At 41.2% G+C, this 22,643-nt stretch overlaps 1 long non-coding RNA gene across 3 annotated transcripts in view; it reads right to left on the reverse strand.

Annotated features, from left to right (window-relative positions):
- Nucleotides 1-10,487, reverse strand: part of LOC134350680 (uncharacterized) — a 37,038-nt gene extending 26,551 nt beyond the window's left edge. For 2 of the 3 annotated variants that reach the window (XR_010018963.1, XR_010018962.1), the window contains exons 1-2: nt 10,240-10,487; nt 823-878 (exon numbers count right to left, since the gene is read on the reverse strand). This is a non-coding gene — a long non-coding RNA (uncharacterized LOC134350680). The remainder of the gene's footprint in view (nt 1-822; nt 879-10,239) is intronic. The other variant, XR_010018961.1, reaches the window with a different exon arrangement.
- Between the last annotated feature and the right edge of the window lie 12,156 nt (nt 10,488-22,643).

Genomic DNA, 22,643 nt, shown 5'->3' on the forward strand with positions numbered 1-22,643 from the left:
TATGTGTTGCCACAGCATGAGAGTTGAGTCCGTGGAATAACAGGCCATGCAGCTTCCCCACTGTTGGTCTTTCCAATCAGCTAGACTTGCAGTATTTTGTATTACCAATATCAACCAGGGTCATGTGACCCAGAGAAGCCTCTGAGACCGCCATTTTAATGGATCTAATTATGCAGTGAATCTTAACGGCGCTAATGTTCCCTTCCAAAATATCTACACTATTCTCTTCCATTTTACATCCCTTTTAAAACCTACCACCTCAATTAGATTTAAGTGCCAGTTCTTTAATTTTGTAACTTATACCCATTTTCTGCATGCTTCTAAGAAATGCCTGATGCTTTAAGTTTAAGGTGTTGGGTAAATGGAAGCTTATAGATGTATTTAAGTATGAAGAATTGCACCAGAATGACAAGTCACAAGATAATTTAGAAGTCTCTGAAACAGGACTTGCATGTAAAATGAATTCTTTTGCTGCATCAGAAGTAGAGGAACTAATGTTTTGAGTAAAGGTACAGGAGCAAAACAGTTCTGAAGGCTATCTTCATTGGAAAGATTATGAAGAGCCTGTTTTAATGATGTACATACAGGTTGCAAGACATAACCAGCAACACTGCCAAACAAAATTTGATGCCAAGTAGAACAAAGATTTTGAAGCCAGTGAAGTAAGACTTGGTCAATAAGTTGTACTTGAGCATTTTTTTAATATAATGTGTAGAGTGGGATGGTGAGATTTAGGGATGAATTTAAAATTTGTTGGAGAGATTAAATTTCAGCTGTAACTAAACACCAGAATTAGAGAAAATGGGTAAATTGGAAACTTACCAGGTCAGGAATATCATATTTACTCCATTCACTGTATATAACTTCAGAAAAGGATTCTGAAAGGAAAATGGTGGAAGAAGGGAAGAGGACAAGGCTTACATCATTGTCTCATTTGGAAGGTCTGGTCACAAGTTTAGCGATTTGGAGTCAAAGTTTGGTTGAGAATGGAACTGTGGCCTGGGTGGGTCCTGTCCCCAATTGGAACCGTGCTGAAGTATCAAAGCTAAATGGAACCTATGGGAGCATAATGCCACACAGCATTGTGAGTACTTTAGGCAGTCTACTACAGTTCTGGAACACCATGGTCCAGTTTCCACAAGTGCCTCAAAATGCAAAATGCTGAAGCAACATTAATGAATTAGGGTTGACATCACAGGTATATGATATTTTATAAGGACAGATCTGCCCTGAGTCTTCGGCTCAGTGGGTGTTGGTGGAAGCTGCTTGGCCTACTGAGTATTCACAGCATTTCCCAAATGGTTCTTGAATAAAATCTGTGATCTCACTGTATGTAATTAACATTTTCTATATTGCAACTGAAAGCTTTCTTCAAAAAAAAATCTTCATTGGTGTGCAAGGGATTTTGTAAGTCTTTTCCTCCTAAAGTCTAGAGTTTACAGCACAGAAACGGGCCTTTCAGCCAACTCATCCATGCTGTCCTGAGCTAGTTCCATTTGCCTGCATTTGACCCTATTCCTCATGTCAGGTTTTCCCATAGATGCTGCTTTGTACATTTTATTCCACTTTATCCTAGATTGTTTTATTGTTGAATCTATATATTTGAGGTCCACATTTAGGAAGTAATAATAAATACTAAGGAAATGTTTCAACAGTCAACTAAAGCAGGGTGCTTGTACCTGCTTAGGATGGCCATAAGCAAGTTGCCGTTCACAGAAAACATACATTTCTCCCCTACAATGTCCATCTGTGTTGCTTTTGGGGTTAGAACACTGAAATTAAAATGGAGAATCTTTATATCTTGCTTTCTTCAAATTGTACTTCTGACAAGTGCTCAAGAAATCAATAGCATAACCTGTCATCAACAGCCATACCCATCCCTGCCCATTTATTTTCAAACATAACATGCCTCCTGAATGATCTTTGTCCAGCTCTTCTAAACCACTTCCTCGTCTTGCCCTGCAAAGCAACTGTAAACATAAATTTTGAAGGGTAGGCTAAAAATGGGACAGGATTTCAACCTCTTCAGAAAATAAATAAATTTGACTAATCCATATTTTTTCTTCCCCCATATTCTGAGAAGTTATTAGAATTTCTAGAAAACTAGTGGGCCTCTGATCTGAAGGAGTGTGTTCCTTCCACCAGCTATAACTTGCTAAGATTCTAGTCATATTATCTCATACAGCAGGAAAGAAACAAAAGCCATTAGTGCAACAGTACTTTCTTTCTATTACTTCAGAACTGTTGGATCTGACAAGTTTATTGAAATTCTTTGGGGAAATAAGCAGGATAGACAAAGGGGAGTCGGTGGATGTTGTATACTTGGATTTTCAGAAGTGATTCGACCAGGTGCAGCACGTGAGACAGCTCATGTATTACAGCCTATGGTATTAGAGGAGAGGCACTAGCAGGGACAGAAGATTGGCTGACTGGTAGGAGGCAAAGATTGGAAATAAAAGAGCCTTTTCTGGTTGCAGCTGGTGACTTGGTGTTCTGCCAGGGCTGGTGTTGAGACCACTTAATTGCATGTTATATATGAATGATTTGGATGATGGAATTGCTGGCTTTATGGCCAGCTTTATGAACAATATGAAGATGGGTGGAAGGGGTGGTAGTGTGAGGAAACAGGAAGACTGCAGAAGGACTTAAGCAGATTGGGAGAATGGCAAAAAAGTGGCAATTGGAGTGTACGGTCATGCACTTTTGTAGAAGAAATAAAGGTGGAAGCTATTTTCTAAAAGGGGGTCAATATACAAAAATCAAAGGTGCAAAGAGACTTGGGAGTCTGTGTGTAGAATTCCCTAAAGGTTAACTTGCAGGTTCAGTTGGTGGTAAGCAATGCAAAAGCAATATTAGCATTCATTTTGAGAGGACTAGAATATAACAACAAGGATGTAATGCTGAGCCTTGATAAGGCATTGGTCAGACTGCATTTGGAGTATTGTGGTTGGTGGAGAGGGCCCAGAAGAGGTTCATGAGATTGATTCTAGGAATGGAAGGGTTAACATATCAGGAGTGTTTGGTGGCTCTCTGCTGGAGTTTGGAAGAATGAGAGGGGACCTATTGAAGCCTTTTGAATATTGAAAGACCTAGATAGAGTGGACTTGGAGAGGATGTTTCCGGTAGTGGGGGAGTCTACGACCAGCAGGCACAGCTTCCGAATAGAAAGATAGAGTCATAGTCATAGAGGTACAGAGCAGAAACAGGCCCTTGGACTCAGCTAGTCCATGCGGAATCATTTAAAGTGCCTGCACTGGTACCATAACCCTCCATATCCCTACTATCCACGTACCTATCCAAACTTCTCTCAAGCATTGAAATGGAGCTCACAAGGACTACCTGTGCCAGCAGCACATTTCACACTTTCATGACCTTCTGAGGGAAGAAGTCCCCCTCCCCCCATGTTCCCCTTAAACTTCTCACCTTTCGTCCTTAAGCCATGATCTCTGGTTGTAGTCCCACCCAACCTCAGAGGGAAAAGCCTGCTTGCATTTACCCTATCTATACCCCTTGTAATTTTGTATACCTCTGTCAAACCTCCTCTTGATCTTCTATGTTCTAAAGAATACAGTCTTAATCTATTCAATCTTTCCTTATAACTCAAGTCCTCCAGACCGGGCAACATCCTTGTAAATTTTCTCTGTACTCTTTTGACCTTGTTTACATCCTTCCCGTAGGTAGGTGACCAAACCTGCAAACAATACTCCAAATTAGGCCTCACCAACATATTACTTTGTACATAACTTCAACTTAACATCCCAAATTCTGTACTCAATATTTTGATTTATAAAGACCAATGTGCCAAAAGCTTTCTTTATGACCCTATCTACCTATGATGCCACTTTTAACAAACTATGGACCTGTATTCTCAGATCCTTTTGTTCTATCACACTCCTCAGTACCTTACCGTTCACTGTGTAAGACCTACCGAGGTTGGTCCTACTGAAGTGCAAAGCCTCATAATTGTCTGCATTTTCATTTGCCATTTTTGCAGCTGATGCAAATCCCTCTGCAAGCCATGAGAGCCTTCCTTACTCTCCACTACACCCCCAATCTTGGTGTCATTGGATGACGATTTAAAACTAATGAGGAGGAATTTCTTTAGCCAAGGGGTGATGAATCTGTGGAATTCATTGCCACCGCTGGCTGTGGAGGCCAAATCGTTGGGTATATTTAAATGGAAAGTTGACAGATTCTTGATTAGTCAAAGGTTACAGGGAGAAGGCAGGAGAATGGGGTTGAGAGGGATAATAAATCAGCCAAGATGGAATAGTGGAGCAGACTCCATGAGCTGAATCGCCTAATTCTGCTTTTATGTTTTATGGTCTTTCTCCAGTCTGATGAATGGATCTTCTAACTTAATAATTTTCTAATTGTCTTCTGTGAATGGGAAAACACATCTATTGCCTATCTTTAATATAAATTCTAGTTGTAAATGTATGAAGGGATTTGACGGATAGTTGCAGATTGTTTTATACCTTCCTACATGGGAGTAAGTGTAGCAAATATAAACTACAGCATTTTCCAGTTGAGACTGTGGGAGTAACCTATTCGCCCAGAGAAATGGTTAGAATATGGAACTTCTGTTCATTTTGCCATCACATTAGATTAAATCATGAAGTTGGCTGTGGTATTAGTTTCTCTGCAGGGAACCTAATACACTACCTACCCAGTACTTCAGCCAGTCTTAATTCCTTTGCAATTTAATGATAGTGCCTTTCACTATCTCAGAATTGATTCTGTTTTTAGAATCACATACGGTCTACAGCACAGACATAGGTTGTTCAGTATACTTGAATTTCATAGAGTAGTACAGCCCAGGAACCATATCACTGTGCTCAACTAATTTCATTGCTCATCAAATACACAATTAAACACTAAATAGTTGGTCAAGCTGGAGTTAAATGTATCCTCCGTATTCTGAGAAGTTGTTGTGCTAAAGGATTCTAGGAAACCCAGTGGGCCTCTGACAAGATCAACGATTCCTTTACTCCTGGGGCAGCAGCAATCATTTGCATAACTTCTAACTTGCAAACATGTGCTGGTATGTTTCCATACTCTTTCTGTGAATGTCATTGCAAGAACCATTTCATAACGAAGTGAAAACTGAACCCTACACTGAGTTTGATGTCCTTTGGATAAATTCTTCTACCTTAAAGTTAGAACCAAGAAATTTAATTCAGCCTTTTGTTTTAAATGAATGAATTTATGTCTGCCAACATGAAATAACTCCATGATTTATTTAATAAATCCTCAGAATAAATTTGGAATTTTGGTGAATTAGGCTCTTGGCAGGAAATCCAATTTACTCACTAAACCCATCACTTCAGTTGCTATGATTCTTTGTAAGCCAACTGCAATATAATGATAACCTGATTTAATGAATCAGAATTAGGTTTATTATTACTAACGTAGGCTGTTTTCTGTGACAGAAATACATTGCAAGATTTGAATGTTACAAAAATAAATGAATAATGCAAAAGACAAATAGCAAGGTAATGTTCACGGACCTGTCAGATGAGGGAATTAAATGCAGCATCTCCAAGTTTGCGGATGACACGAAGCTGGGTGACAGTGTTAGCAGTGAGGAGGATGCTAAGAGGATGCAGGGTGACTTGGATAGGTTGGGTGAGTGGGCAAATTCATGGCAGATGCAATTTAATGTGGATAAATGTGAAGTTATCCACTTTGGTGGCAAAAATAGGAAAACAGATTATTATCTGAATGGTGGCCGATTAGGAAAAGGGGAGGTGCAACGAGACCTGGGTGTCATTATACACCAGTCATTGAAAGTGGGCATGCAGGTCCAGCAGGCGGTGAAAAAGGCGAATGGTATGCTGGCATTTATAGCAAGAGGATTTGAGTACAGGAGCAGGGAGGTACTACTGCAGTTGTACAAGGCCTTGGTGAGACCACACCTGGAGTATTGTGTGCAGTTTTGGTCCCCTAATCTGAGGAAAGACATCCTTGCCATAGAGGGAGTACAAAGAAGGTTCACCAGATTGATTCCTGGGATGGCAGGACTTTCATATGAAGAAAGACTGGATGAACTGGGCTTGTACTCGTTGGAATTTAGAAGATTGAGGGGGGATCTGATTGAAACGTATAAGATCCTAAAGGGATTGGACAGGCTAGATGCAGGAAGATTGTTCCCGATGTTGGGGAAGTCCAGAACAAGGAGCCACCGTTTGAGGATAGAGGGGAAGCCTTTTAGGACCGAGATTAGGAAAAACTTCTTCACACAGAGAGTGGTGAATCTGTGGAATTCTCTGCCACAGGAAACTGTTGAGGCCAGTTCATTGGCTATATTTAAGAGGGAGTTAGATATGGCCCTTGTGGCTACGGGGGTCAGGGGGTATGGAGGGAAGGCTGGGGCGGGGTTCTGAGTTGGATGATCAGCCATGATCATAATAAATGGCGGTGCAGGCTCGAAGGGCCGAATGGCCTACTCCTGCACCTATTTTCTATGTTTCTATGTTTCTATACCCGATGGCAGAAGGGAAGGAACTGTTCTTAAAATGTTGAGTGTGGGTCTTGAGGCTCCTGTATTTCCACCCTGATGAAGTGGGCGTGTCCCAGATGGTGAGGGTCTTTAATGATGGATGCTGCCTTCACCACCTTGTGAAGATATCCTCCATGGTGGCGAGAGTCGAGCTTATAATGGCTGAGTCTGCAACTGTACAGCTGCTTGAGAATGTAGGCAGTGGGGGCTCCGTGCCAGGCCGTATTGCAACTAGTCAGGATGTTCTCTATGGTGACATGCCAAATCTCTTTGTAATGAAGAAGAAACGCTGGAGTACTTTCGTCATGGATATATGACTACAATTATGCCTTATTAGAATCAGATTCAATGGGTTGTGGGCTCAAGGTATTCCAGGAAGTGAAAACATTAACTTAGGTGTGGAGCAAGATGAGAATGTAAATGAAAGTGGTGTAAATTACTAAGAGAAGTCTGATATTATTCTCTAATTCAGGGATTCCCAACCTGGGGTCTACAGATTCCTTGTTTGATGGTATTGGTCCATGGCATAAAAAACGGTTGGGAACCCCTGCTCTAGTACATTTCCAACTTTTATACAGTATAATCTGCAGGTTTTGAAATTATTTAGAGCATGTTTCGAGGCTATTAATGATCTTGATGAATTAGGCAGACGCATGACAGGTGAAATTTAATGCAGAGCAGTGTGAAGCAATGAATCTCGAAAGGAAAGAGAGACAGATGTGGAAACAAATTGCACAAAGAGACTTGTCTCCCAGGACATACACAAACTTTTAGGGACAGTGGAGCAAGTTCAGGAGGCTGGGAGATAGGCTTTATGAATAGGTCATAGAATATAAAAGCAAAAAACACAATGCTAAAAACTTCCCAAGTAACTTGTTAGGGTTAAGTTGGTCTTCTGGTCAATTTATGGACACTATGTTTTAAAAGAATGTCAAGATTTTAACAAGACGTGGGGAGAAGTTTACTGAAATAGTACCGTGCTGAGGGACTCCAGAGGTATAGAGAAACTGCAAAGATTATAATTATTAACTTTAAACAAATAAAGCATGGGGGATTGAATAGAATTGATTGGAACTATGAAGTGGTCTAAAAGGGTTGATGGTTTCAGATAATTAGCAAATAATCAAGATGAGAATAGTTGGGAATAAGACTATTTTAATGTCAAAAGTTGCACAGATCTGGATTGAACTATGATAGAGGGAGATTCAGGACTCCTGGGATGAAGGATCTAGACCTGAAATGCTGACTGTTTACTTTCCTCCATAAATGCTGGTTGACTTGCTCAGTTCCTCCGGCACATTGTGTATGATTTGCTTGAGATTTCCAGTATCTGCAGAATCACTTGTTACTCTGACAACATTGCATACCCTGCATAAATTTGATTTTCAGCGAATTGCAGGTATTTCCTTTGTTTTCTCTTCGCTTCCTTCTCCAACTCTGCAATTTAGAACTGCTTATTTTCTTATTCTAGTCATAGGCAATTGGCCTGAGGCCTTTCTTCTCTTCAAAGAAGCTGCCTTTTCAGTTAGGGAGGTGTTTGTTGTGTATGAACCTGTGTGAAGATCAAAAGCCTGAAGCCCAAGGTTAACAGTTTTGACAGAAAGAAGACAAAAAGGATTTTTCTACGTCCAGCCTAATGCTCAAACAGTACAGATGAGAGAAACACAGATCTATACTTTTATCTTCTTCTGTAGCTTGTACAAAGCCAGTTCAAACTATATACTATGTAGAATACAAATTTATATAAGGTATTGTCATGGTGGTGGCAAACTACCGGACTTTTGCTAGTTCCGTCAATGTCGTGACCCAAATAGGCAAACATGACTGTGATATGACCTTATTGTAATTGCTCCACCAACACTGAGATTAGAGATACCAGTCTCAATGGTTAATATTTTTATATTTATGAGTACCATGCAATCCATCTGGAGGTCTATCTCTGCCACAGTCGGGTTTTGGTTTGATTGCACTTTCCACAATGATTACTATCCTTCAAGCTTTTGGGATTGCTACTTTTAGTAATCAAGGGTTTCATTGTCGGCTTGTTTAGAGGTTCTGTGCTGTAACTCTGTTCTTCAGTGATGAGGCAGAGACAGAATCTAAGGGTAGCAAAGATGATCTTTATATATAAATAATACATCCTAATAAATGATTAATAGAGGACTGTAAGATGGTTTCTAATGCGTGACTGTGGCAACAGTAAGACTGTCAATTTTCACCTCCATAATATTGCCAAGTTCCTGCCTCTCCTCTGCTCAAATGCTGCTGTAAACCTTACCTATGACTCACTTTACCTCCACAGTGGCTTAGTTCGGTATACACCCATACTGTATTTCTTAAGTCTCTGTAAACTTAAGGTCATCTAAAACTCATGCCAGCTTCCAGCCCTTCACACTGTCCCCGCACCCCTGATCTCTGGTGGTTCCTGTTTAAGCACAACCAAATTTGTTGTTTTCAAATTGCTCCATAACAGCATCCACACTCCCTCTCTTTAATCTCCTCCAACCCCACAGTTCCCTGACACATTTTTAATACTTGGATTGATAATCAGTCCACCACTGGCAATCGTATGTTCCATTGCTCAGGTCCCAACTTCTGTAAATATTTCCTGCTCCTCTACATCTTTTCTCATTTAAGAAGCTCCTTCAAATTTTCTGCTTAAATCCTTTCCTTTAATATGATTCACTGTGGATTTTGTTGATGCCACCAATGTTTTTCCCCATGTTTCACGAGCTGCTTGAAAATAATTTTTTATTACTGTCTATGTCTGCCTTTGTACAAATCCCTATTCCTAAGTGTTATCACAGCACTGATGCCAATCATCATGAAGTACTTTGAATAGTTGGTCATAACACTTATCAAAAACTCCTTTCCTGACACACCAATATGTTTACCAACAAAACCACTCTATTACATATGTCATAGTATTTTTCATGCAGCTGTCCATGACAAACCTGGAAAACAAGAACACAAGTGAGAATGCTGTTTCTGGATTTCAGTTCGGCATTCAATACTATTTCCCTGAAGACCTTGGTGAGCAAACCCCTACTCCTCAGCCTAAGTACGCCACTGTGCAACTGGGTGTTGGGCTTAGTAACAAACAGACCTCAGACAGTCAGGATGCACGACCGCTCCTCCCTCTCCATCACCCTCAACATGGATGCCTGCCAGGGCTGTGTACTGAGCCCATTGCTGTACACTCTGCTCACACGTGACCGTCCAGCCAAACACCCGAGTAATCACACTGTCAAGTTCGCCGATGACATGACAGTGGTGGGGCTCATCACCAACAATGATGAGACAGCCTACAGTGGAAGAGCTTGAGGCCTGTTGCCAGGCAAATAACCTCTTCCTTAATGTCAACAAGACACAGGAGATGGTTGTTGACTTCAGGAGGACCCACACCACTCACACTCCTCTTTACATTGGTGACACAGCAGTGGAAACTGTGAGCAGTTTCAAACTCCTGGGAGTGCCCATCTCACACAACCAGGGCACAGGAGTACATTCAGCCAGCGACTCATTCCACAGAGATGCAACACAGAGCGTCATAGGAAGTCATTCCTGCCTGTTGCCTTCCAGGCTGGTCCTGGACTTATTTCATAATTTACTGGCATAATTTACATATTACTATTTAACTATTTATGGTTTTATTACTATTTATTATTTATGGTGCAACTGTAATGAAAACCAATTTCCCCCGGGATCAATAAAGTATGACTATGACTATGACTAACCTCTCACGGTCCCAGAACACATCCGCCACAGTCAGGAAAGATCAGCAACTTTCTGAGAAGGCTGAGGAGAACTGGAGTATACAAATCTATACTCACAACATTCAATAGATGTACAATAGAGAGCATCCCAACAAGCTGTGTCACTGCATGGCACGGAAACTGCCCTGCAGCAGACAAGAAGGTAATCAAAACCGTGTCCAATTCATCACCGACACCAGCCTATCCACCATAAGGATATAGATACAGAAAGGTGCCACACTAGCCCCAGTAACATCATCAAGGATCCCACCCACCCTGTTCCTGTCCCACACCAATCAGCGAGGAGACCATGTTGAATCCATGCCAGGAGCACCAGTATCAAAAACAGTTCCTTTCCCCATGCAGTAAGCCGATCAGCATCTCCACCCACCACACCCTCAACCGCCACTACTTTATCATTTCCTGTCAGTCACCTTGTGTGCCTAAGGTCACATTATGGGCATATAATCAACGCTATCTAATGTATTTATATTTATTGTGTTTTTTTATTATTTTGTGCCTTTTCTTATTGTTTATTTTGTGCTGCATTGGAACCCTGAGTAGCAATTACTTCATCCTCCTTCACACTTGTGTATTGGAAATGACATTAAAAATAACCTTGAATCTTGAATCTAAAATGAAGTTACAAAGCTCTGGTTATACACTTCCCATTTATACATCTATCTTGTTTATGCATTATAATTCCACTTTTAATATACAGTCGATGTATGTTAATTTTATTCTTGTAATAAAAGTGTAGACTTTTAGTTTAAGCTATTAAACTATTGTTCCCTATCAGAATCATAGATCTGTAACAGCCATGTAGCAATGAACTTTGGTCGAAATTTCATTTAATGACTTTTGTTTTCATTACTCATCATGTCAATAAACTGTTATCTTCACTGGGACGAAGGTTAAGCACACAAAAATTATAATTTTTAATTAATATAGCAGGAAGGTGTGGCAGGTAAACGTCAACGGCTTGAAGCTTGCTGGTAATATTTACTGTGCATGTTTGGAAGTATATAAGTCACAACCTTTTAATACTCCCAAAATTACTCACTTTAAAAATACTGTGATGCTTTCAACAATGATGTTTCTTCTTCAAGATGGTACTGATGAATCACAACAACATTCTGCGGGCTATGTAAAATCCTACAAAGTGTGGTGGACACGGCCCAGTCTGTTGCAGGTTGAGCCCCCCCACCACCATTGAGCACATCTACACAAAACACTGTTTGCAGGAAAGCAGCATCCGTCATCAGGGCATGCTTTCTTCTCACTCTGCCATCAGGAAGAAGGTACAGAAGTGTCAGGTATCACACCACCAAGTTCAGGATCCGTTATCACCCCTACCCACCAACCACTGGGATCCTGAACCACAGGGGTTAACTTTACTCAACTTCACACTTCCCATCATTGGAATGTTCCCACAGCCTATGTGTTGTGTATTTACTATTTCAGTAGTACTTAATATATATATAGGTTGATTAAACATTCTTGTTCATTGATAAATCAATTATATATGTATAATAGATGAATTGCAAATGGCATCATGCTACCACATGATACCTGTGAGCCTCACTTAAAGTAAAAAAATGAAGTTAGACTCATATTTCTCAGCAGCTTGTTTTTCTTCTACTTAGTTTAATGGTTTGAAGTTACAAAACATAGCACTACAAAGTCACTTTCAAGGACTCTTCATTTCATATTCTCGATATTTATTCTTATTATTTCTTTCCTTTTGTATTTGTAAATTTGTGTATTTTGTACAGTGATTGAATGCCCACATGTTGGTGCAGTCTTTCATGAGTTCTATTATTGACTAATGGAGTCTGCCCTCAATAAAATAAATCCTAGGGTTGTATATGGTGACATACATGAACTTTGATAATTAATTTACTTTGAACTTTGAATGAACACATAAACAGATTGAAAAGATACACCCAACATACGGGATCAAATGGATCTGGAATCCTCTGCAGGGGAGAAAAAACAGAGCTGAGGGCTGATGCAACGGAAACCTCTGTGAAAATGCTTGATATGGTAGGCAAAGCCAAAATGTTTTCACTTGCAGTAGTGCCCAGAACCACCAGCTTGAATTATACACGAATCACCAGGCTATTCAGAAAAACCATATTTACTTCATGATGATTGGAATGTGGAATTGGCTGGTGAAGTGAATAATTAGAGATAATTAATGGCTAACTGAGAAAACATTCTGGCTTCTATCCCCTTCCTTTCCAGTCATGACAAAGGGATTCAGCCCGAAATGTCGACTGCTTATTCCCTCCATAAATGCTGCTGAGCCTGCTGCGTTTCTTCAGCATTTTGTGCATGCTGGGGGAGGCATACAAGCTGGCAGGTGATGTCTGGAAAGGAGGAGTGAAGTGAGAAACTGGGGGAATATAGGTGGAAGTGGTAAAGGCAGAAGAGAAAGGAATTTGATAGGAGAGGAGAGTGGGCCATTGGGGAAAGGGAAGGAGGAGGGGCACCAGAGGGAGATGTTGGGCAGGTGAGGATAAGAAACTGGGTAAAAGGGGAGTCAGAACAGGGAATGGAAAAGGAGAGAATGGAGAGGGTGGAAAAATTAACAAAAGTTCAAGAAACCAATGTTCATGCCGTCAGGTTGGAACACGAGGTGTTGCTCCTGCAACCTGACAGTTGCCTCATCATGGCAATAGAGGAGGCCATGGAACTGTCATAATGGGAATGGGGAGTAGAATTAAAATGGGTGGCCAGTGGTCGCTCGGTGAACTGGTCCGCCAGTCTACATCGGGTCTCACTTGACGGAGCAGGATGGACTCGATGAAGGAGAATGAATGAAGGATAAACACTTGTCATGGCTCAAAGGGCTACAAAGCCTGTGTCTGCACCAAGGGGCGCATGTATGCACGTGCACTCACCTTTTACTACTAGTTCACAAGGGAATTTAAACTGCGCTCAAAAGATTTTCACCCTCTATCTCCTTGGCATGTTAAGTACACGATCACATTTTCTTTTTCAGTTTCTGATGCCGACGGCATTGACATTGTGGAGTTTGCAATGATTTGTCTGCAGATTTTAGAAATGGCTTATTTATACTGTTTTTATTGAAGAAATTATTCATTGCGCACATGTTGTTTTCACTGAGCAACAAATTGCACAGCACAAGATTTTTGTGCACGCTGGTCATTACAGATTAAGGGAACATTGGTCTGTACTGTAATTCCTGTGATGCTTGTTTACAATGGCCTAGGTACTTACCTCTGGCAGAACTAACCCACTGGAATTAGGAAAACTCCAGAGCTACACACATAAAAGTTGCTGGTGAACACAGCAGGCCAGGCAGCATCTCTAGGAAGAGGTACAGTCGACGTTTCAGGCCGAGACCCTTCGTCAGGACTAACTGAAGGAAGAGTTAGTAAGAGATTTGAAAGTGGGAGGGGGAAGTGGGGTCCAAAATGATAGGAGAAGACAGGAGGGGGAGGGATGGAGCCAAGAGCTGGACAGGTGATTGGCAAAGGGGATATGAGAGGATCATGGGACAGGAGGTCCGGGGAGAAAGACAAGGAGGGGGGAACCCAGAGGATGGGCAAGGGGTATATTCAGAGGGACAGAGGGAGAAAAAGGAGAGTGAGAGAAAGAATGTGTGTATAAAAATAAATAACGGATGGGGTACGAGGGGGAGGTGGGGCATTAGCGGAAGTTAGAGAAGTCGATGTTCATGCCATCAGGTTGGAGGCTACCCAGACGGAATATAAGGTGCTGTACCCCATCCGTTATTTATTTTTATACACACATTCTTTCTCTCACTCTCCTTTTTCTCCCTCTGTCTCTCTGACTATACCCCTTGCCCATCCTCCGGGTTCCTCCCCCCTTGTCTTTCTCCCCGGACCTCCTGTCCCATGATCCTCTCGTATCCCCTTTGCCAATCACCTGTCCAGCTCTTGGTTCCATTCCTCCTCTTCCTGTCTTCTCCAATCATTTTGGATCTCCCCCTCCCCCTCCCACGTTCAAATCTCTTACTAACTCTTCCTTCAGTTAGTCCTGACAAAGGGTCTCGGCCTGAAACGTCGACTGTACCTCTTCCTAGAGATGCTGCCTGGCCTGCTGCGTTCACCAGCAACTTTGATGTGTGTTGCTTGAATTTCCAGCATCTGCAGAATTCCTGTTGTTTGCGTTTTTAGAACTCCAGAGCTGATGACTTCTGCAAAGTTGCTTGAACTGAACCAATGTGATAGCAGATTGCCTACTTTTGCCTCAGTTGTGCCAAAATTCTCTGCCATCTCCACCGTGACAACAGGTATTAATACTGCCTGGTTAGCATTTACATTCTGAAAAACAACATGTGAAACAACAGCCTGTTTGATGCATAATGACAACAATAACGTTCTTAGCGGTCAAGCAGTGCATTGACACCATGGCTCAGGCCTCAATGATGAAAAACAGGAACATGGAACAATCACATAGCAAGACCTCAAGAGCAACGGAAACTTCTCTCAAAAAATATTTACATTGCTTCCCTGGCATCCATTACATCGTAAACCCAACGGCTCTTGAAATTGTATGATGTCTGTTTCCCTCCTGTGGTGAATGTAGATATTGCAGTATGAGTCAATTCAACAGTGCACTTATGACGCAAGTTAATCTGACTGCCGCTATGTAGGAATAAAGCATTGCATCTACTGGAAGCATGCCTTGGTAGAAATTTATATGGCATTTTGTTGAACTTTTAAGCAAAAAGGTTAACTTTAATAAGTTCACTTTCATAGTGTTACATAGTAAAGGAAGAGACCATTTGGCTGGCAGATTTTATGCTGGCTAACTTGAAGAGCACTTAAAGATAAAGGTTAGTTTTATTTGTCTCATGTACATCACAGTGAACTGTGTCGCTTGCATTAGATCCAATCAGATAGGACTGTGCTGGACAGCCCACATATAGCACACTTCTGGCAGCAACATTGCATGCCCACAGCTCACTAACTTACATGATAAAATAGGCCATAGTCAACATGGTTTCCTCAAGGGAAAATCTTGCCTGACAAATCTGTTGCAATTCTTTGAAGAACTAACAAACAAGATAAATGAAGGAGAATCTGTAGTTGTTGTGTATTTGGATTTTCAGAATGCCTTTGGCAAGGTGCCGCACATGAGCCCATGGTATTACAGGAAAGATTCTAGCAGTGGCTGATTGGCAGGAGGCAAAGAGTGGGAATAAAGGGAAGCTTTCCTGACTGATTGCCGGTGACTAGCGGTGTTCGACAGGGGTCTGTATTGGGACCAATTCTTTTTGTGTTATATGTCAATGATTTGGATAATGGGCTTCATGGCTTTGTAGCAAAGTTTGCAGGCTATATGAAGATAGATGGAAGGTCAAGTAGTTTTGATGAAGTAGAGAGGCTACAGAAAGACTTAAATGGATTAGGAGAATGGGCAAAGAAAGGGCAGATGGAATACAGCGTTGGGAAGTGTATAGTCATGCACTTTGGTACAAGAAATGAAAGGGATGACCATTTTCTAAATGGAGAGAAGATACAAAAAAACTGAGGTGTAAAGGGACTTGGGAGACCTTGTGCAGGATTCCCTAAAGGTTAATTTGCAAGTTGAGTCTGTGGTGAGGAAGGCAAATGCAATGTTAGCATTCATTTCCAGAGGACTAGAATATAAAAACAAGGATGTATGTTGAAACTTTATACAGCACTGGTGAGGCCTCACTTGGAGTATTGTGAGCAGTTTTGGGCCCCTCATTTTAGAAAGGATGTGCTGAAACTGGAGGGCGTTCCAAGGAGGTTCACAAAATGATTCCTGGATTGAATAGGTTGTCATATGAAGAGTATTTGATGGCTCTGGGCCTGTATTCACTGGAATTCAGAAGAATGAGGGTGACCTGTTTGAAACCTATACAATGGTGAAAGGCCGTGATAGAATGAATGTGGAGAGGATGTATCCTACGGTGGGACAGTCTAAGACCAGAGGACACAATCTCAGAATGGAGGGGCATCCTTTTAGAACGAGATGAGGAGCAAGTTCTTTAACCAGAGAGTAGTGAATCTATGGAATTCTTTGCCACAGGCAGCTGTGGAGGCCAAGTCTTTATAAGGCAGAGGTTGATAGATTCTTCACTGGTCAGGGCATGAAGGGTTTGGGGAGAAAGCAGGAGATTGGGGCTGAGAGGAAAATTGGATCAGCCATGATGAAATGGCGGAGCAAACTCAATGGGTCAAATGGCCTAATTCTGCTCCTGTATCTTATACTCTTATGTCTGTCCATAGACGTAAGTCTTTGGAATGTAGGAGGAAACAAGAGCACCTGCTGGAAACCATGCGGTCATGGTGAGTGTGGTGATATCACGTGTCACGTGTAAGAACGTGATTGGCCAGAGTTTGGAGCATGCGTAGAAATGACAGAATGATCTAGAAACTGTATGGTGAAAATGTGGTTGCTGTTTGCTGTTGTAAATAAAAGTTCTAGTTTTAATTTTTCCAGAATATGGTTTGTTCTTAGTAACCCATGGCACGTATAAAGAACACAACATGGTGTCAGAAGTCAGTCTGGAAGAATAATACGTTTCGCTAACATGAGAGAAGCGAAGATAATTGAAAAAAAGAGCGCAAGCTTTTTTGTTATTTGCTAACAGCTTTAAAAATGGAAGTTTTACAACCTCCATCGACGCTTCAGTTGACTGGAAACGTAGCTGAAAACTGGAAAAGATTTAAACAGCATTTTGAAATATATTTATCGGCGATCGGAGCAGATAATGAAACAGAGAAAATGAAAGCTGCAATTCTACTCCACATGATAGGGGACGATGCAATTGAGGTACATAACCATTTTACTTTTGAAAATGGAGATAATTTGAATCTAAAAGTGATAATGGACAAATTTGACGCATTTTGTATACTGAAGCGCAATGTGACATATGAACGGTACAATTTTTTCAAGTGTCGGCAAAGACCTGGTCAAACAATTGATCAATTTGTTACGGAGTTGAGAAACCACCCGAGAAACCACAGTAAAGGATGTGAATTTTCAGAGCTTACAGACTCTCTCATTAAAGACAGAATTGTTTGCGGCATTCTGGATAATGGTCTGAGAGAAAGACTGTTAGAACAAGATTTGAATTTGGAAAAAGCTGTGGCACTCTGCAAAGCTCCTGAGGCCATGACGTCGCAGGCTAAAGAACTTTTTATCGAGAACGGCTGCGTAGACGCTATAAAGCGTGAACATATTAGAAAAGATAATGCAGCGACAACGAAACTGACAGAGAGCAAGACATCATAGAATCATAGAACCACAGAACAGTACAGCACAGAAACAGGCCCTTTGGCCCTTCTTGGCTGTGCCAAACCATTTTTCTGCCTAGTCCCACTGACCTGCACCTGGACCATATCCCTCCATACACCTCTCATCCATGTACCTGTCCAAGTTTTTCTTAAGTGTTAAAAGTGAGCCCGCATTTACCACTTCATCTGGCAGCTCATTCCATACTCCCACACTCTCTGTGTGAAGAAGCCCCCCCCAATGTTCCCCTTAAACTTTTCCCCCCTCACCCTTAACCCATGTCATCTGGTTTTTTTCTCCCCTAGCCTCAGTGGAAAAAGCCTGCTTGTATTCACTCTATCTATACCCATCATATTTTTATATACCTCTATCAAATCTCCCCTCGTTCTTCTACGCTCCAGGGAATAAAGTCCTAATCTATTCAACCTTTCTCTGTAACTCAGTTTCTCAAGTCCTGGTAACATCCTTGTAAACCTTCTCTGTACTCTTTCAACCTTATTAATATCCTTCCTGTAATTTGGTGGCCAAAACTGAACACAATACTCCAGATTCGGCCTCACCAATGCCTTATACAACCTTACCATAACATTCCATCTGAAAGAAAAAAACTTCGTTCTAAAAAAAATCATCTAAAAAAGTGTCTGGAAAATGTGCAACACCTGCGGTAAGAGTTATCATTTTTCACGCTGTTGCAGCAGTAGAAAGGAAATAAAACACATAAATGCAGTGCTTGAAAATGAACTCCAGGAGTTTTACATAGATGTGCTCTGTGAAAACAAACAAAGTAAGAATGACTGGACTATGCCATTGTAAGTGAACCAAAACATTATTCTGTTTACATTAAACACTGGAGCACAAGTAAATGTTCTTGCAGAATCTGAGTTTAATGCATGAAAGCTAAGACCAAAGTTACATCAGACAAGTATAAAAGTGATTGGCTATTCAGGTGCAGACATTCCAGTTAAAGGAACATGTGTGGCAAAAGTATCACTCAAAAATATTGTGCACATGCTTTCATTTGTGGTGGTGCCGAAGAATGTATAGTCTATACTGGGTTTACCTGCCTGTGGGAGACTGAATTTGGTGAAAAGAGTATTAGTGTTGGATAGTGACACAGAGTTAGAATACAGTGACTTGATGAAAGAGTATGAGGACTTGTTCAAAGGGCTTGATTGTCTTCCAGGAGAGCACATGATTAAAATTGACAACACAGTGCAACGTAGTACATGCATGTAGAAAAGTACCTTTTGCATAATGTGAACAACTGAAAACAGAGCTTGACAGAATGGAATGGTTAGGAGTCATAAAAAAATGATGAGCTGACTGAATGGGTCAATTCACGTCATTGTAGATAAGAAAAATGGAAAACTGAGGATTTCTTAGATCCAAGAGACTTGAATCGAGCCATTAAAAGAGAGTATTTCAAATTGCCTACTCGTGAAGAAATTATGTCACAGTTTGCTAATGCAAAATACTTTAGTAAATTAGATACATCCTCTGGATTCTGGCAACTTAAATTAGATGAACCGAGTTCAAAGTTGTGTACCTTGAACACTCCTTTTGCCAGATAATTGTTTTCTTAGGCTTCCGTTTGGAATTGCACCAGCTCCTGACGTGTACCATAAAACCATTCACATGCTATATGAGCACATTGAGGGTGTGGATACCTCCATGGACGATATTATTGTTTGGGGATCATCTAAACAAGAGCATGATGCCAGACTCAGACAAGTCTTAGAGGCAACACGCAAGGCAAACCTGAAGTTGAATAAAGACAAATGTCAGCTCGGAGTGACTGAACTTACATTTGTGGGTGACATCATCAGCAAAGAGGGTGTGCGTCCTGATCCATTGAAGGTTTCTGCTATTGAGAACGTGCCAAGACTGCAATGTAGAAAGGATGTTCAAAGGTTTATGGGACTGGTCAACTACGTGGGAAAATTCATACCCAATCTTTCAGAACAGCTTGCTCCGTTGAGGCAGCTAACAGAAAAGAAACATGAACAGGAGAAATCATGGCAATATCTCAAGAAAGTGCTCACCAAAGAACCTGTATTGAAATTCTATGATGCTGAGAGACCCAATAAAATCTCATGTGATGCATCTCAAGCAGGCTTAGGGGCAGTATTACTCCAGAAACATGATCAGGAACAGCTACCAGTTGCATATGCATCTCGTGCATGATCCAATCCAGAAAGAAGGTATGCCCAAATTGAAAAAGAATTGCTCAGCATTATGTTTGCTTGTGAGAGATTTCATCAGTTTGTGTCAGGGCAATCTATTGACGTTGAAACTAATCATAAGCCTCTGATTGCATTGTTTCGCTAACCTTTAGGCAACTGTCCTTTACGGGTTCATTGAATGATAATCAAATTGCAAAGGTATGTGTTGAATGTGTCGTACACACCTGGAAAATTCATGTACACGGCTGACACACTTTCCAGAGCTGTGGATCCAACAACAAAAGACAGTCACAGGAACGCTGTTGATGTTCAGGCATTTGTTGAAATTATCATAGAGACTGTACCTGTTGCTCCCAAAAAGTTTGAACCGCTGCGTCTTGAGACAGAGAAGGACAAAATTCCCAGTCAGGTAATGCAAGTGGTGATGGATGGATGGCCAGATAATAGGCATGACTGTACCTCAGAAGTACAGGAATATTGGAACCACAGATCAGAACTTTCTGTTGTGGATGGGATATTGTACAAAGGTAGTAGAATTGTGATACTTAAAAGTCTCCAAAAAGAAATGCTTGGGAAAATTCCTGAAGGCCACCTAGGTATTGAACAGTGTAAGAGATGGGCTTGGGAAGTGATGTTTTGGCCCAGGATGAATCAAGAAATTGCAGAATTGGTGTGTTCTTGTCAAATATGCCTTAAATACCAACCTAGCAACCTTCAGGAGCCACTGCATCCACATCCTAGTCCTTAGAGACCTTATCAGAAGGTAGGCATTGATCTTTTTGTAACTGACAACAAAGATTATCCATTAATAACAGATGTAGCTCCCTGGTAAGCCTCAGGCTTACTCAACTTGCTTTCATCTAGGGGGAGCAGCCTTCGGCCCCACCAAACTGGGTAATCAAGTTTGTGTGGTTGCTGTGTGATGTACCCCCACTCCACCAAATAACAGACAATACACCATATGCGATTAAATGATTACAATTTATAGATATTACTGGAACTATGTAATTAATAGAGATAAAATATAAAAGGAAAGTAAAAGGCGACAAACTTATCAAAGTTCAACCACTTCATGCCCAACAGTTGGAGCTCAATTAACGGAGTCCTCTTTCACCATTCGATCCCCTCCGACCCCCTCTGACCCGCCGCCTGGGACCAACCACGGTGGGCGACCAGACACTCCACACGAGTTTGTCTTCATCTCCTCTCCTTGCTGAAGACCCTGGGCCTCAGACTCCCGCTTGGGGTCCATCCCCTCGGCCAGCTTACAACATCGCGTCCACTCTCTCTGTCCCCATTGCACCTTCTGCCCCAAAGCCCGTGCAACATAATAGCTTACAGACACACAAGAAAGAATAACATCTATCCCAATTTGTTAGCAAATGAATACAATTCTCTTTATAACCCAAACAAGCTGCTAGAGAGAGAACTTTCTCAGCAGCTAACATAACAAAGAAGCCATTTTGATTAGCCTACGCAGTAACATAAAAGAAGAAACCCCTTACACAGATTACTACTCATTGTATCCTGAAGTGTGTGGTTTGAGCAGAACAACAGCAGAGAACGTCATTACATGCATGAAATCAGTTTTTTCCAGATATAGTGTACCTGATGAAGTTTTCACAGACAATGGTCCACAATTCAATGGTGAATGCATGAGACATTTTGCTCATGAATGGAGCTTTGTTCATACAATATCTAGTCCATTTTTCCCTCAGTCCAATGGATTGGTTGAGAAGTCGGTAGGAATTATCAAGAAGCTGATGCCCAAGCAAAAGATAGTGGAGGTGATTTTTATAAAGCTTTGTTAGCCTATCGTAGTACTCCAATTGAATGTGGATTTCCACCTGCTCAGCTCTTGATGGGACGCCGTTTGAGATCCAATCTGCCAAAAAATGAGAGCCTCCTGAGAACAGAGGAAGGTGAACAAGTGAAAAGATGGAAAGATGAACAGAAAGCAAAGTAGAAAACATACTTTGACTGATGTTCTCGTCCATTGCCTGAACTGCACCAAGGAGATGGAGTGAGGGTATAAGATAAAATGAACACATGGACACAGAAAACTACAGTACTTGAAGAATTACAGCCCAGATCACACATGGTCCAAAAAGAAGAAGGAGCAGTGTTCAGAAGAAGTTGCAAAGACCTCAAGAAAGAGCCAACTTCAGAGTTTCAGTTAACTGATGCAGACCAGACAAAACATGAAAATAACAACGAAACACAAGAACTGTGTGAACCATTTAGAAGGTCTACTCGTGTTCATAAATCCCCAGAGAGACTGATAGAGACATGTTAAATTATGCATCTGTTTTGATTAATGTTGCTAATTGTTTTTCTTTTTAAGGAAAGGAAGATGTGGTGATATCACGTGTCACGTGTAAGAACATGATTGGACAGAGTTCGGAGCATGCGCAGAAAAGACAGAATGATCTAGAAACTGTATGGTGAAAACATGGTTGCTGTTTTCTGTTGTAAATAAAAGTTCTAGTTTTAATTCTTCCAGAATATGGTTTGTTCTTAGTAACCCACGGTACGTATACAGAACGCAACAGGGAGAACATATAAACTCCTGATGAACAGTGGCGGGAATGAAACCCCATGCTTGCAGCTAGTGTTCCGTGCTGTAATTAGTCCAACTCCCCCAATTTCAATCACCAGAGTCTGTTTCTCATAGTGCAGAAGACACCCGTACTATCTACCCAGTCTATACCTTCATAATTTTATAGACCTCTATTATGTTACTGTTCGACCTTGTTCATCCCAGGGAAAACAGGCCCAGTGTATCCAATCTCTCCTGATAATTCAAATCATCCAATTTACGCAATGTCTATATGAATCTTTCCTGCGAATTTGCACTCAGTACTCCAAGTGCAGCCAAAGCACCACTTTGTACAACTGTATCATGACTTCCCAACTATATACGGATCTTTTTTACCAGGG

This window comes from Mobula hypostoma, chromosome 8 (assembly GCF_963921235.1).
Source record: "Mobula hypostoma chromosome 8, sMobHyp1.1, whole genome shotgun sequence".
NCBI classification, from domain to species: domain Eukaryota; kingdom Metazoa; phylum Chordata; class Chondrichthyes; order Myliobatiformes; family Myliobatidae; genus Mobula; species Mobula hypostoma.